Source organism: Mustela lutreola, chromosome 3 (assembly GCF_030435805.1).
Source record: "Mustela lutreola isolate mMusLut2 chromosome 3, mMusLut2.pri, whole genome shotgun sequence".
NCBI lineage: Eukaryota > Metazoa > Chordata > Mammalia > Carnivora > Mustelidae > Mustela > Mustela lutreola.
In genome coordinates, this window is record NC_081292.1 from 107,652,293 (window position 1) to 107,668,700 (window position 16,408).

The 16,408-nt window shown below is 35.7% G+C and overlaps 1 protein-coding gene across 3 annotated transcripts in view; it reads right to left on the reverse strand.

The window, feature by feature from the left end:
• The window catches only part of PTPN4 (protein tyrosine phosphatase non-receptor type 4), a 219,305-nt gene that overhangs the window by 148,507 nt on the left and 54,390 nt on the right, over positions 1–16,408 (reverse strand). The gene's annotated exons all lie outside the window — the stretch shown is intronic.

Below are 16,408 nucleotides of genomic sequence, written 5' to 3' on the forward strand. Positions count from 1 at the left end.
AATCTTCATTTACCTAAACCATTCCAAAGAACAGAAAAACAGGAAATGTTACCCAATTACTCTTACGATTCTACTTCAAAGGGGAATAAAACAGTAAAAGAACATATAAAGGCAAATCACATTAATGAACAGAGATGCAAAAATCTCAAATAAAATACTAGCAAACTGAATTTGGCATCACAATATAAAAAGATTCAAAGATTCGGGGGAGGATTTAGTATCACAAAAACTAAACACATAATTAATAATGTAACATTAACAGAATGAAGGAGAAAAAGTATACAAATACCTTCTTACTCAAAGGGGGAGAAAATAAAATGAAACCACATAAACAAAGTTTGCTGTAACAAAACACAAAGAAGGGCATTTGATAAAAGGGGGTCAATTCAAAAAGAAAATACACCATTAATAAATATTTACTCATCCAATATAGGAGTACCTAAATGTATAAAGCAAATACTAACAGATAAAAAGGGAGAAAATGACAATAACACAGTAATAGTACGGAACTTTACTACGTCCACTTACATGGAAAAGACTGATCAACCAGACAGAAAATCAATAAGGAAAGAGTGGCCTTAAACAACACATTAGACCAGATTAACTGAGTAGATATATAGAGCACTTTGACACATGTTCCTTTCAAGTGCACATGGAACATTCTCTACGATAAATAGTATGTTGGCCCACAAAACAAGTCTCAATAAATTCAAGAAGACTAAAATCATATCAAGCATCTTTTCTAGCCACAACAGTATAAAACTAGAAATCAATTACAAGAAGAAAACAAGAAAAAATACAAATACGTGTAGATTAAACAACACACTACTAAACAAACCATGGGTGAACAAAGAATCAAAAAAGAAACAAAAAAATACCTTGAGACAAATGAAAATGGAAACACAACCTTCAAAAATCCATGGGATGTCACAAAACCATTTCTAAGAGGAAAGTTGACAGTGATAAAGGCCTACCTAAAGAAAGAAAAAAAGTCCCAGATACACAATTTAATCTTACTCCTAAATGAACCAGAAAAGGAAGAACAAACAAAGCTCAAGGTTAGCAGAAGGACGGAAATAGTAAATATCAGAGCAGAAATAAATCTCCTGGGTGGCTCAGTCGTTCAGAGTCTGCCTTCCACTCAGGTCATGATCCCAGCATCCTGGCATCAAGTCTGGCATTGGGCTACCTGCTCAGCGGGAAGTTTGCTTCTCCCTCTCCCTCTACCCCTACCCCCACTTGTGCACACTCTCTCGCTCTTTCTTTCTCAAATAAATAAAATCTTAAAGAAAGAAATGAAACAGACTTCAAAAAAAAAAAAAAAAAAAAAACAGAAAAGACCATGAAACTAATAGGTTGTTTAAAAAAAATAATAAATCTCTAACAGGAACCATGCAAAAAAAGGGGGGGGACAAATAAAATCAGAAATGATGACATTACAATTGACCCTTCAGAAATACAAAGGATGATAACAGACTACTACAAACAAGTATATGCCAACAAATTGTAAAACCTAGAAGAAATGGATAAATTCCTAAAAACAATGACTTACAAAGACAGAATCACAAAGAAATAAAAGATCTGAATAGACTAACTGCAAGTATTGAAATTAAATCTGTAATTTAAAAACTCCGAAAACCCTAACGCCCAGGACCAGAGAGTTTCACAGGTGAATTCTACCAAACGTTGAAAACTCAGTACCGAGCCTTCTCAAATTATTTAAAAAATAAAAATTAAAAAAAAAAATAAATGAAGAGGAAAGAATGCTTCCAAAATCATTTTATGGAGCCAGATTTCCTAATATCAAAATAGGACAAAGACAAAACAATAAAACAAACATGCCGGTAATCCTTGATGAACATAGATACAAAAATCCTCAACAGCAGATATCTGCAAACTGAATTCAACAATATACTGAAAGGATCATAACCAGGACAAAGTGGGATTTACTACAGGGAAACAAGAATAATTCAACATCTGGGGGCGCCTGGGTGGCTCAGTGGGTTAAAGCCTCTGCCTTCAGCTCAGGTCATGGTCCCAGGGTTCTGGGATCGAGCCCCGCATCAGGCTCTCTGCACAGCAGGGAGCCTGCTTCCCCTGCTCTCTCTGCCTGCCTCTCTGCTTACTTGTGATCTCTGTCTGTTGAATAAATAAATAAAATCTTAAAAAAAAAAAAAAAGAATAATTCAACATCTGTAAATCAATCTAAGTGATACACCACATCAAAAAAGGATGAAAATCATATGGGCATCTTTGTAGATGCAGACAAAGCACTTGACAAAATTCAACATCTACTTATGATAAAAAGTCTCAACATTAAGTGAGCATAGAAGAAACATACATAATAAAGGCTACATATGAAAAACCCATGATGAACTTCGCACTCGATGTTGAAAAGCTGAAAGCTCCTCCTCTAAGATGAAGACAAGGATAACCACTCTGATCTGTTACTCTAATCTGTTACTGAGATATTTTTATAAAAAAAAAAAAAAAGGTAGAAACAACAATCCAAAACAAAGTGAAATCAGGAAGCCTAGCTATTCAAAAATGCTAAAGTCAATTTCTAGCCCTTATGTTTCTAGCTTCTACTTTAACCAAAGGATACATATGGGAATCAAAAGTGATACCAGGGTCCATTCAGGTTGGAAATACAAGAGACCCACAAACTTTATATTGGTAAAAGTAAACAACAACAACAAAAATCATACCATGTAGAATGGCACAGAAAAATGTAAGAAATTAAAAAGTAAAAGTATAACTTGCCTACCTGGTCAGAATTCATGCTACAATGTGGTCTGAGAACCCCAAGTGAAAAATACAAGAGATCCTGGGATGACGGTGCCCTCAACTCACTGGCAAAGGCACATAAAAGTCTTCTCTGGAAAAAAGCAATTTTCAACCAGGACTCAAACAGAGACTGGCAGGCAGAGAAGATATAAAATACATGACCTAACTATATGCTGTCTCCAAGAAATTCCAAATATAAAGATTTGGTAGGTTGAAAGTAAATGATGGAAAAGATATTCGATGTAAACATTAATCAAAAGAAAAGATGAGTGAATATATTACTATCAGATAAAATAAACTGAAATGAGAAAATAAAACTTACCAGAGACAAAGCAGACATTTTAGAATGACAAGAGTAAATCCACTACCAGGACACAAAAGTCCTAAATGTGTCTGCAACTAAAATAATCTTGAAAGAGAAAAACAAATGTTGAAATATATTTCTCAATTTCAAAACTTATTATGAAACGAATTAAAACAATGTTGTGTTCATATAAGGGGAGATACTGAAATAGAAAAGAATATAAAATTGAGAGTCCAGAAAAATAACTCTTATATTTACCACGGATTGGTTAACAAGGGTGTCAAGAGAACTCAAATGGGAATGATTTTGTCTATTCAAAAAATGGTGTTGGGACCACACTCTTACACTGCACATAAAAATAAACTCAAAATGGATTAAAGAGGAATGCTTGGGTGGCTTAGTAGGTTAAGTGTGTCTGCCTTTGACTCAGATCATGATCCCAGGGTCTGGAGCCTGCTGCTCCCTCTCACTCTGCCCCACTACTCCCTGCTCCTGCTTACTCTGTCTCAAATAAAAAGAAATAAAATCTTTTAAAAAAATGGATTAAAGATCTAAATGTGTGACCTGAAACCATAAAAATCCTAAGAGAGAGGACAGGCAGTAATTTCTCTCATATCAGCCGTAGCAACATTTTTCTAGATATGTCTTCTGGGACAAGGAAAATCAAAGTTAAAATAAACTATGAGGACTACATCAAAATAAAAAGCTTCTGCACAGCAAAGGAAACAACCAACAAAACTAAAAGGCAACCTACTGAATGGGAGGCTGTATTTGCAATGACGGATCCGATGAAGGTTTAGTATCCAAAGTATTTTTTAAAAATGATACAACTCAAGAGCCAAAATAATCCAATTAAAATATGAGCAAAAGATGTGAATAGGCATTTCTCAAAGAAGACATACAGATGGCCAACAATATATGAAAAGACTGTCAACATCACTCATTACCATTTGAATGCAAATCATGGCTAAAATTAAAAAACTCTTGCTTGCTCTCTCTCAAAAAAAGAAAAAAGGATATACACAACCCTATATTTATTGCACCATTATTTACATAGTCAAATTATGGAAGCAGTCCAAGTGTCCACTGATAAATGAATGGATAAAGAAGAGGTGATACACACACACACACACACACACACACACACACATTATTCGACCAGAAAAAGGAATGAAATCTTGTCATGTGCAACAACATGAGTGGAGCCAGAGTGTATAATACTAAGTGAAATAAGTTAGTCAGGAAAAGAGAAATACTGTATTATTTCACTCATATGCAGATTTTAGGAAATAAAACAAATGAGCAAGGGGGAAAGAAAGAGAAGGAGAGAGAGACCAATCAAGAAGCAGACTCTTAACTACAGAGAACAAACTAATGGTTACCAGAAGAGAGGCAGGTGGGAGGTGAAACAGGTGATGGAGATTAAGAGTACACTTACTGTGATGAGCATCGGACAATGTACAGAACTGGTGAATCACGATGTTGTACCCCTGACACAAATATAACACTGTACATTAACTAGACTGAAATTAAAATTAAAAACTTAATTTTAAAAATGGTGTTGGGACAACTGGATATCTACAAGCTAAAGAATGAAACTGGATCCCCACCACTCACCATATAAAAAGTGAACTCCAAATGGACTACCGGCATAAAATTAATAGTTACCACCATAAAACCCTTTGAAGAAAACAGGAGTAAATCTTTGTGACCATGGCCAAGGAAATGGTATTTCAGATAGGACACCAAAAGCATATGACAAAAGAAAAAAATAAACTGTAATTCATTAAAGATAAAAAAAGTTTTTGTGTTTCAAAAAAGGATACCGTTAAGAAAATGAAAAGACAACCTATGGCATGCAAGAAAATATTTGTTAATTACTTATCTGATGAGTGACATGAATCCAGAAGATATGAAGAATTCTTAAAACTCATTATAAAAAGGCAAATAATTATAAAATGAGCATGGAATTTGAATAGACATTTCTACAAAGAAGATATACAAAAGGCCAGTAATCTCATGAAAAGATTAAAAGTTAAAAGACAAGAAATCATTAAGAAAGCAAATACCAATCATACCTATCAAAGAAACCTGGCAGAAATTCTTACATCAAATAAAACAGATTTTTAAAAACACTGCTAAGCATCAAGAAAATCGTTACACTACATAATGATAAAAGGTGCAATTTGCCAAAACAATATACCAATTCTTAACTTTTACGCACCAGTGTAATTCCAAAAATACAGTGTAAGCCACAATTTTTAAAAATTACCTCATACCTACTAAGATGGCTACAATTTTTTAAAAAGTGGAAAATAGGGTGCCTGGGTGGCTCAGTTGGTTAAAGCCTCTGCTTTTGGCTCAGGTCATGATCCCAGGGTCCTGGGATTGAGCCCTATATCGAGTTCTCTGCTCAGCAGGGAGCCTGCTTCTCCCCTCTCTCTCTCTGCCTGCCTCTCTGACTACTTGTGATCTCTGTCTGTCAAATAGATAAATAAAATCTTTAAAAAAAAAAAAAAAGAAGTGGAAAATAACAAGTGTTGGGAAATATATGGAGAAATTGGAGCTCTTAAACAATGCTGGTTGGAAGGTGAAATGGTGCAGCCATTATGGAAAATAGTTTTGTAGTTCCTTAAAAGCTAAAAGCACGATCCAGCATTTACACTCCTGGGTATATACCCCATGGAATTGAAAACAGGGACTTATTTAGATACTTGTATGTTACTATTCATTGCAACATTATTCACAACAGGTGGTAAAAACAACCCAAGTGTCCATCAACAGTTGAACAGACAGACAAAATGTGGTATATCTATACAACGGAACATTTTTTCAAGAACAAGAAGGAATAAAGTTCTGATACATACTACATGGAATCTCAAAACATTATGCTAAATGAAACAAGCCATATATAAAAGAACAAATATTGTATGATTTCACTTAGATATCCAGAATACACAAATCCACAGATTTGGTGTCAGGGGAAAATGGGACATTTACTATTTAATGGTTACACAGTTTCTGTTTGGAGTGATGGAAAACGTTTTAGAAACAGTGGTAATGGCTGCAAAACAGTATGATGTAATCAATGCAAATGAACTGTACCCTCAGAAATGGTTAAAGCGGTAAATTTTATGTTATATAGATTACAATATTCAAAATTTAATATTGCAATATACCAAAAACCACTGAATTGTACAATGACAAGGATGAACTGTACACTTTAAAAATGAAGTATATCTCAGTAAAGCTGTTTAAGCATACACAGAACAAAGTTGACAGATCCTACAAAGAGGAACTGACAAATAGTTCCTACGCAGGAGATTTTAGCAAAAGTCAACAAAACTGGGGCACCTGGGTAGCTCAGTTGGTTAAGTTGCTGCCTTCGGTTTAGGTCATCACCCCAGGGTCCTGGGATCTAGCCCCGCATCGGGAATCCCTGCTCAGCAGGAAGCCTGCTTCTCCCTCTCTCTCTGCCTACCTCTCTACTTCTGCTCTCACTCTCTCTCTTTCTGTGTCAAATAAATAAATAAAATCTTTAAAAAAAAAAAAAAGTCAACAAAACTACTGGCAAACCGCAGAGTGAGATTAAAAACTGGAAACACAAGTGGTCAATAATTAAATGGGAAACACCACCACCAACTTTCAGTATTTCATTTCTAGGTATGATGCATGCCTAGGTATTTGTAAATATCTTTTAGCAGTTTATGGAAATTCTTTCCTATTTCTAGTGTACTACGTTTTTGTTTTTTAATATGCTGGGTAATTGATCATATGGATTTTTTCCTTTATACTTTATATTCTCAAAATTAACCTAACTTGGTATAAACACTTAAGAGTATTTTTGTACATGCATATATAGTTTTAATTTGTTAATAATTGGTGTGGAAACTTTGCAAACTTTGCTCAGATTAGTCTAAAATACTCCTTTATGATCTGACTAGCTGTTAATATGGAAGTTATGCTGCTTTGCAAAATGAATTGTAAACTGCTACTTTTTATTCACTGGAAGAGTGAGATTGGTGTTATTTTTTTAAATGCTGAAAAAATTAATTAGTGGAAGGTAAAACTGCAATACTACAACACAAGCATCAAAATGGCTAAAATGTAAAAATAACAAGTGTTGTGATGTAATGAGCACTGGGTGTTCTATAAGACTGATGAATCACTGAACTCTACCTTTGAGAAACCTATAATACACTACATGTTAATTAACTGAATTCAAATGTAAAAAAATCATAAAAAATAAAAATATGAAATGTTGGTGAGGATTTAGAACACATGTAACTCTCGTAAACTGCTGGTGCAAGTGTACATGCAAAACCGTTTCGCAATATCTGACCCAGCCTTTCTACTCTTAGATATCTGCCCAACAGAAGTATGTATGTATATATATATATGAATATATATACGAATATATATGAATATACATATATATGTAAGAAATGCATAGAGCTGCAGCATTCATAGTAGCCCCACAGAGCAAACAAATCAAGGGTCCACAAACAATTCATTGGATAAATTCTGGTATACTCGTGCAATGATATCTCACTATTGTTTTATGGCAAACACACCAAAATATTTTTTAAATAGTATTAATATCTCATGCTTCTGTGGGTTGACGGGCCCAGCTTTGGTTCTTACTTGTGGTTCCAGTTAGATGGCAGCTAATAAATTCATCTGAAGTTTGAAAGTACCATCATGTACAAGATGGCTCACTCACATGGTTGAGAACTGTAACCGACTGCTGGCTAAAATATCACCTGGGGCTGTTAACGAGAAAGCCTATATATATGGCCTCTCCATATGGTACAGACTTCGCACAGCAAGACAGCTGGATTCTGAGACTGCTGCAAGAGTGTAAGTTCTAAGAGACCCAGCTAGAATGTGGAAGGCTTCATGTCACAGAGTCTTCTTTACTGCCATGGACAAAACGAATCACAAAGACCAAACAAAATTCAGGAGTGAGGAATTCTGCAAGTGTGAATACTAAGAGGTATAGTTCATTGAGGGGCCATTTTTGGAAACTGGCTACCAGAAATGGAGTATTATACAGAAGGGGGGTTAATATTTAGGCAGAACTATATATGAAACTGTGGACACCAACACACAAAAACAGCAATTTCAAATGATTTATTCTAATAACAGTAAAAAACAGACAAAATTAATCTATGTCAGTCTGGTGACTGCTCTGGGCTAGTAGTGAAAAGTAACAAGAAGGAAGTACAAAGGATGCTTCTAACATATTGGTAATATTCTATATCTTGATTCAATGGTGGTTTCACAGAAGATTTAACTTCATAATTCTTGTCAATCTTACATTTAGGATTTCTTTTAAGTAGACTCCACGCTCAATATGGGGCTTGAACTCATGACCCCAAGATCAAGAGTTGCATGCACTACTGATTGAGCCAGGTAGGCGCCCCTAAGATTTGATTTTTATTTTATGTATGTTATACTTCAAATAAAAAGTTCATTCTGCTCTTTGTGATTACCAAAACCCTCAATGAAACATGATTCATAATCATTTAGACTGGGAAAATTTTGTTTTACCAAGGAAAATTAGCAAGCAAGTGGCCCAGTGGGGACTCTAATATATTTTCTTTTTTCTTTTAGAGTTTTATTTATCTGTCAGAGAGAGAAAGAGAGCGCGCGCACCAGCAGAGAGAACAGCAGGCAGAGGGAGAAGGCGGCTCCCTGCTGAGCAAGGAGCCTGATGTGGAACTCGATCCGGGGATCATGGGATCACGACCTGAGCTGAAGGAAGATGTTTAACTAACTGAGCTACCCAGGTATCCCATCTAATGTATTTCTTGCTGATGCACACAAAGTTGCAAATAGTAGAAACCCCCTATTTCAAAATTAGTCCCCAAAACATCCTACTTTCCTTCTTTGCCTTCCTTTAAAGGTGAACTAAAATAGATTTTTTCACAGGGAGATGAGAGCACTGGTCTGTCTTAATGTAGTCATTCTCATTTACCCAGTTATTAATACGCAAATGCACAATGCAATCTATCAAATGAAGAAGAAATGTTTGTGTATAGGAGTGTGGTAAGGGGCAAAACAAAATCTCTTGACTCCTAACTTTCACAAGTAAGAACACCTAATTGGTAGAAAACTGCAACTAAAAGAAGATTCTTTCAACAAATAAATGTATTAATCAAAAAATCTTCATTTAACACTAATTTTGGAGCACAGTTTCTCAACCAACTTTGGCACTTAGGACATTTCATGTCAGATAATTCTGGGAGCAGAAGGCTATCCCGTGTATTACAGAATGTTTAGCTGCATCCCTGGTTTCTACCCACCAGATGCCAGGGGCTCCTACCAACTGTGACAACCAAAATGTTTTGACATTGCCAAATGTCCCTTGGGGCAGGGAGAGCAGGTACAAAATCAGTCCCATTTGAGAATTATCACTACAGACGTACACGGGCTCAAAACTCTTGCTAAAGACAACACCTGTAAAACTATACATTAGTTTCACATTTTTTAGAAAAATACTGAACAGAAAACCTACTCTATGAGTGAGAACATCAAATATAATATAGCTGTGAACATGGATTTTCATTATGTCCCATTTAGTACATGTAATGAATAAACAGGAAAATGTGCTCTATAAGTAATGGCTAATTGCAGAATATTAATAAGGCCAAGGCAGTCTTCAATCCCTCCCAACTGTGTTTTTTTGTAAGGACAGAAACTACAAACTGGATTCCAAATTATCTTGTGTACTCTTGTATAATATAGATTTCTGAGCCCCAAAACAGACCTATGAAATTGAGATTTGGAGATAGCAATGTGAACTTCTATCCTTAAGAGCCCACGATTAAATTCCTATACATACAAAATTATAAGAAAAACAGCACCAGGGAATACTTATCTCCAATCTTTCGTGATCACAACTTTTAACATATCTGTAATCTATGTCACTGATCAGAAGAAGATACAGAGAAGGAACACACCAGTCAACCAACAGCAGATGGTGAGGAAGATAAAAGCATCAGTTTGAAGAGTCAGAGGGCCAGGATTTTGGTCTTCGTCTGTGAAAGCTCTAAGGAAAAACAGCATGATTCTGAATGATTACTATTATCTGACAGATACAAAGCTAAAACTAAGACGAGAGCCATACTCAGTAAAATTATCCAACAAAATACTAATTTGGATATACAAAAGAAACCTGTTTCTAGAGAAACATATTCTAAATATTATTCAAACAATAAAAAATAAAAGCATAGTCATGTGATATCTAGGTTAAGCAAGAGAACATACTGACAAGCAGGAAAATTTCTACAGATGAGAAGCTGAGAGTCAGTCAAGTGTCACTTTATAGAAACAAGTATCAAAGTAGGAAAGATCCTACACAACTACCAAAGAAAAACTTGTTCTAGTATAACGTAGCTAAGAAAAGATTTATATTCAATTTCTGGTACAGACCAACATGAAATAAGCACAGTAGAAGCTACTTTTTTCACTGATTACAACTAAAGACTTGAGATAAAAATATATAAAGCAATCCAAAAAAGTAAATTACAGCAGGCAGAGTGGAGAGGCAAAACTGCAATCTGAGATATGGTGCACTTCCCAGGTGTTCTTTTGTTCCCCTTTCTTTAATTTTCTTTACTTCAACCTTTGACTCAAAGATGGGTCGAATTAGGGAACTACACAGTAGGCACGGCAGCAAAAGAAGAGAAAGGAAAAGGAGGAGCCCTGTGAACTGAAGAGTGTGTTGCGGGGGGGACACATTTTCCTCTCTACCAGCTTTGCCCCAGGGACAACCCCAGTTATATAATGGCACGGCCATGGTGATGATACTGTAGGAACTAAAACACCCAAGAGAACACCCATCTCTGTACAGAGGAACAGGAAAAAAGGGTTTTTTGAAGAGTAGGGAGCAATGTCTGCTTGTTTATTTTTTATACTTCACTTTTCTCTCAGCTCTACACCCTAAGGCAATCCTACAGCACTGCCCAACAAAGAAAGACTGCACTACACAGAAAAGAATCTCAACCCTCTGAGCACAGTAATTATGAAAAGTGGCCACCGAATCCAGAAAATGTGGAGAAAAGCCTGCAAAATATAGGAGACTATAAATCAACATAAGTCCTGGGCTCCTGCCAAAGCTGTGCGTGTGCTGAATACACCTAAAGAACCACGGCAGTGACTGAGAACTGAGCTCCAGCATCAGCCTCAAACTAGCCCTTCAATGCTGCATGCCAAGTCAGATCCAAAGATCACAGGCTTTGGAACTAAATTCAGGTTGGAACCAATGCCCCCCAGAATGAGAAGTATTTGAATACTGGGTTAATCACAAATAACAAATATCAACAAAATTACTATTATAGAATGGATTTTTAAAAGACACAGGGTCTCACAAGATTCCAAAATGTCCAGGATACAATAAAAAAATTACTAGGTACACAAGAATCAGAAAAACCTAAACAATTTTCAAGAAAAAAGATACCTTGAGATGTTTCAATTATCAGGCAAAGACTTTTACATAGTATAACCACCATCATGAATAAGGAAAGTATATACTCTTAAAATGAAATAATATACAGAAATTCAAGAAAAAATATATACATACACACCCACATATATACCTGGAAAGTCAATTTAAAGGTCATGAGCAATGTATCTAATCTGAAAGAAAGCCAAAGTTTTTATAAAAATTGAACAGAGACTCAGGACAAAATTTAAAATTCACATTACTGGAGTTCCTGAAGAAGACAAGAAAAATATTTGAAAAAGTAACAAATGAAGAGTATCCTAATTTGTTCCAAGGAATGGATTTAATGATAAGAAAATCTCAGTTAAATAAAACCAAGGCCAGATCCATCAAAATCAACCTGCTGAAAGATAAGCTCAATTTTTAAAAAAAACTTAAAGACCAGGAATATTTTTAAAATATACAATTCACACAGGGAAACAGTTAAGATGAATGACTGCAGAGTTTGGATCAAAACTATGAAGTGGAGCACCTGGGCGGCTCAGATGGTTAAGTGTCTGCCTTCGGCTCAGGTCATGATCCTGGGGTCCTAGGATCAAGGCGCCCATCAGTCTCCCTGCTCAGAGGAAAGCCTGTTTCTCCCTCTTCCTCTGTCACTCCCCTTGCTTGTGCTCTCTCTGTCAAGTAAATAAAATCTTAAAACAAAAACAAACAAAACCTATGGAAGTCACAAAACAGTAAATAAAATCTTAAAACAAAAACAAACAAAACCTATGGAAGACTTTAAATATTTAAAGTCTACATATTTAAAGTACAGAGAAAAAAGAGCTATCAACCTAGAAATCTATATCCATTGAAAATATTCAATTATAAGACAACTCAAAACACTGCCATACAAAGGAAAATTAAAAGAACTTAAGAAATTCTTCACTTAATTGAAATGAAACCACAGGGAAATTGGAAACTTCAAGCCAAAGGAACGAAGTATCTGGGTAAATATAAAAAACTATTTTCTCCTACTAAATTATAAGGGCACCTGGGTGGCTCAGTCGGTTAAGCGTGTGCCTTCAGCTTAGGTCATGATCTCAAGTCCTGGGATGAGCCCTGCATTTGGCTCCCGGCAAAGCAGGAGGTTGGTTTCTTCCTCCCCATCTGCCACTTCTCCTGCTTGTGCTCTTCCTCTTTCTCTCTCAAATTAAAAGTAAAATAAGATAAATTATATAAAATATGCATTACTATTGAAAGTAAAACTTGTGCATGTTTGGGGAGATTTTATTCCATGTAAAATCAAACCATATGACAAACATACCCCAAAAGGGAGAGGGAATAGGGAACTGTACGGATGGAACTGTATAGTTTTATTTGAAGTGGTAAAACATAAAATCCTAACTGACTGAGCCTCCCACACATCCCATTTATTTTTTATTTTTTAAAAATATTTTATTTATTTATTTGTCTCAGACAGAGAAAGAGAGAAAGAAAGAGAGAGATGGAGCACACAAGCAGGGGGGAGAAGTAGGCTCCCAGCTGAGGAAGAAGCCCGATTCCGGACTTGATCCCAAGACCCTGGAATCATGACCTGAGCCGAAAGCAGAAGCTTAACTGACTGAGCAACCCAGGTGTCTCGTAAAACAGGAAATATAAGTACACTGTAAAAAGTAGGTATATATATTATAATCGATATAGCAACCTCAAAAAAACAATAAAGAAAAAAGATACACCAAAACTGAATACTAAAAATACTCAAATAATCCAAATGATGGCAAGAAAGGAAGAAGAAACAAAAAACAGAAGGGATAAACAAAAGAACTTAAAAATGGAAGGACTAAATTGAATGAATTCAATAATTTCATTACATTTAAATTAAAAGACATTAACTGTCAGGCTGTATTTTTAAAGATGACCCAATTATACACTGCCTACTAAATTTCCACTTTAATATAAAAATGTACATATTAATATTGTACATATATGTATGTATATGTATGTATGTAATAATATGTACACAGTAATACATATTAATATAATAATAATACAATGAAGAGACACAATATGCAAACACTACTCAAATGGAAGATGAAGAGTACTGACAAGAAAGAAAGAAAGAACAAACGAATGAACAGAAGAAGAAAGAAAATGACCAGGGATAAAGACAGACATTACATAATGATAAACGAGTTAACTCACCAAGAAGAAGTAACAACCATAAATAGATAATACAACTGAGGTAATACAAATACAAGAGGTGAAACTAACATAATTGATACACAAATGTTCAATTACACAATTATAGTTGAAGACTTAACATTCCTCCTCAAAAAACTGACAGAGCAAAGCAAAGAGAGAAATCAGCAAGGTTATAAAAACACTGAGTCAATAACCTAACTGACATTTACAGACCTCTCCATGCAAAAAAAGCAGAATGTACATTTTTTTCCAAGGGCTATACCATTCACTAAAATATGCCATAAATCTTATCAAATTTAAAATAATCCTTATTAAAGCAAACCTTATCAAATTTAAAAGAACAGAAATTATACAAAGCACACTCACTAAACATAATGAAATTAAAATCAAAATTAGTAAAAGGGGACTGAAAAATCCTCAAATATCTGTAATCCAACATAAATGTAAATAAACCATGAAAGAATGAAAGACACAAAAACAATAGTAAATCCTAAAGGAACATCAATATGTACAAAACTGATTAAGATACAGAATGTGATCAGAGATATAAGAGCTTTCCTTAAAAGAAGGTAGCAGTTCTAACTGTTAGAAGTGAAGCACAGTAAGCCTTGAGAAGCTAATTTCTCAACTACATGATAAACTCTGAGTAAGCAATTTAAGTAGAAGAATGAGGGCTGAGGCAAGGTTGTAGTATCTATTTTTCAACCTTTATTAAACTACAGTTGACAAATAAAATTGTATATATTTAAGAAGTACAACGAGACACTTTGATATACGTACACATTATGGAATAACTAGACTACAAAATTACTACTTACCAAGTAAGTAAGATGACGTTATAGTCTGCCAAAACACACATAAAATAGAATTGGGAAGGGGAGGTAAACTGAAAAAATAAACACCTGATTTGAATGCAAATACAAGGAGGTAGTTTCAAATTTCATTGTAAACAATCATCCATTTTTGTTCTACTTATTAAGGAGAAAAAATAAGCAACTTACTGCTTGAAATGTTAAGGCAAATTAAGTAAACTTCCAAAGCAGAGAGCATCAGAACCAGCCCTGTTCACTGGTGAATTATACCAAACATGTTAGAAAAAAGTGTATCAATTCTCTCCGATTCCTTTCAGAGGGTAGAAGCAGAAAGATTACTTCTAAACTCACTCTATGAAGCCAGCATTACATCTCCATCAGAGCTCTACATGACCAGGCACATTGTCAGTGAGCAGTAATTCTGAAAGAAATCTTTTTCTCTGAGCAGGTCTCAATAATGGGTTTAAAATATTCACTAAACCATGTTGTAAACAAATGTGCTATATCCAGGCTTTGTTTTCCTATTTATGGATCACAGGGAGAATTGATTTAGCATAATTCTTAAGGACCAGAGGATTTTTTAAAAAGATTTTATTTATTTATTTGACAGAGACACAGGGAGAGAGAGACTACAAGCAGGGGGAGTGGGAGACAGAGAAGCAGGCTTCCCTCTGAGCAGGGAGCCCAATATGTGGCTCAATCCCAGGACCCCAGGATTATGACCTGAGCCAAAGGCAGATGCTTAACGACTAAGCCACCCAAGGACCTGAGGATTTTCTGAATAATCAATGAGCACAGGCTTCAAATTAAAGTCATGAGCTGCATTAGTCCCTAGCAAGAGAGTCAGCCTGTCCACTGAAGCTTTGAAGCCAAGAACTGACTTCTCCCTAGCTGTCAAAGTCCTAGATGGGATCTTCTTGCAAAAGAAGGCTGTTTTGTCTACTTTGAAAATCTGTTGTTTAGTGTAGCTACACTTTCAAGTAGCTAGATCTTCTGGAATAACTGGCTGCTTTACCTTGTAGCAAATGGCCTTTACATTACATTAGCAAAATGGCCTCCTTCCTTAAGTCTCAAGAAACTACCTTGCTAGCTTCAAACTCTTCTTCTACAGCTTCCTCACCTCTCTTAGCCTTCAGAGAATTGAAGAGAGTTAGGGTTTTGCTCTAGATTAGGCTTCGGTTTAAGGGAATATTGTGCCCAGTTTGATCTTCTATTCAGACCATTCAAACTTTCTCTTTATCAGCAATAAGGATATTTTATTCTCTTATCATTTGTGTGTTCACTGGAGTAGCATTTTTAATCTTCTTAAAGAATTTTCCTGGGGCACCTGGGCGGCTGAGTGGGTAAAAGCCCCTGCCTTCGGCTCGGGTCATGGTCCCAGAGTCCTGGGATTGAGCCCCGCATCGAGCCCCGCATCGGGCTCTCTGCTCAGCAGGGAGCCTGCATCCTCCTCTCTCTATCTCTGCCTGCGTCTCTGCCGACCTGTGATTTCTCTCTGTCAAATAAATAAATAAAATCTTTAAAAAAAAATAAAATAAAATAAAACTCCAGTATTGTTTGGGGTAGCAATAGTATCTAAAATACTCAGCACTGGGGTGGCAGGCTGGCTCAGTCAGTAGAGGATGTGACTCTTGATCTCAAGGTCGTTGTGAGTTCAAGCCCCACGTTGGCGTCAAGCCTACTTTAAAAAATTTTTAAAATAAAATAAAGTACCCAGCCCTTGCAGCCCCAATGAGGGCATGTGACTAAATTTTGGCCATTAAGACATAACTAGAAGCTACAGGGTAGAATTTATAAGCAATGCTCCTTAAGACTCGGGAACAAAACTGGCATGTGCCCTTTCTGCTTCTCCATTTTCCCCTACTTATA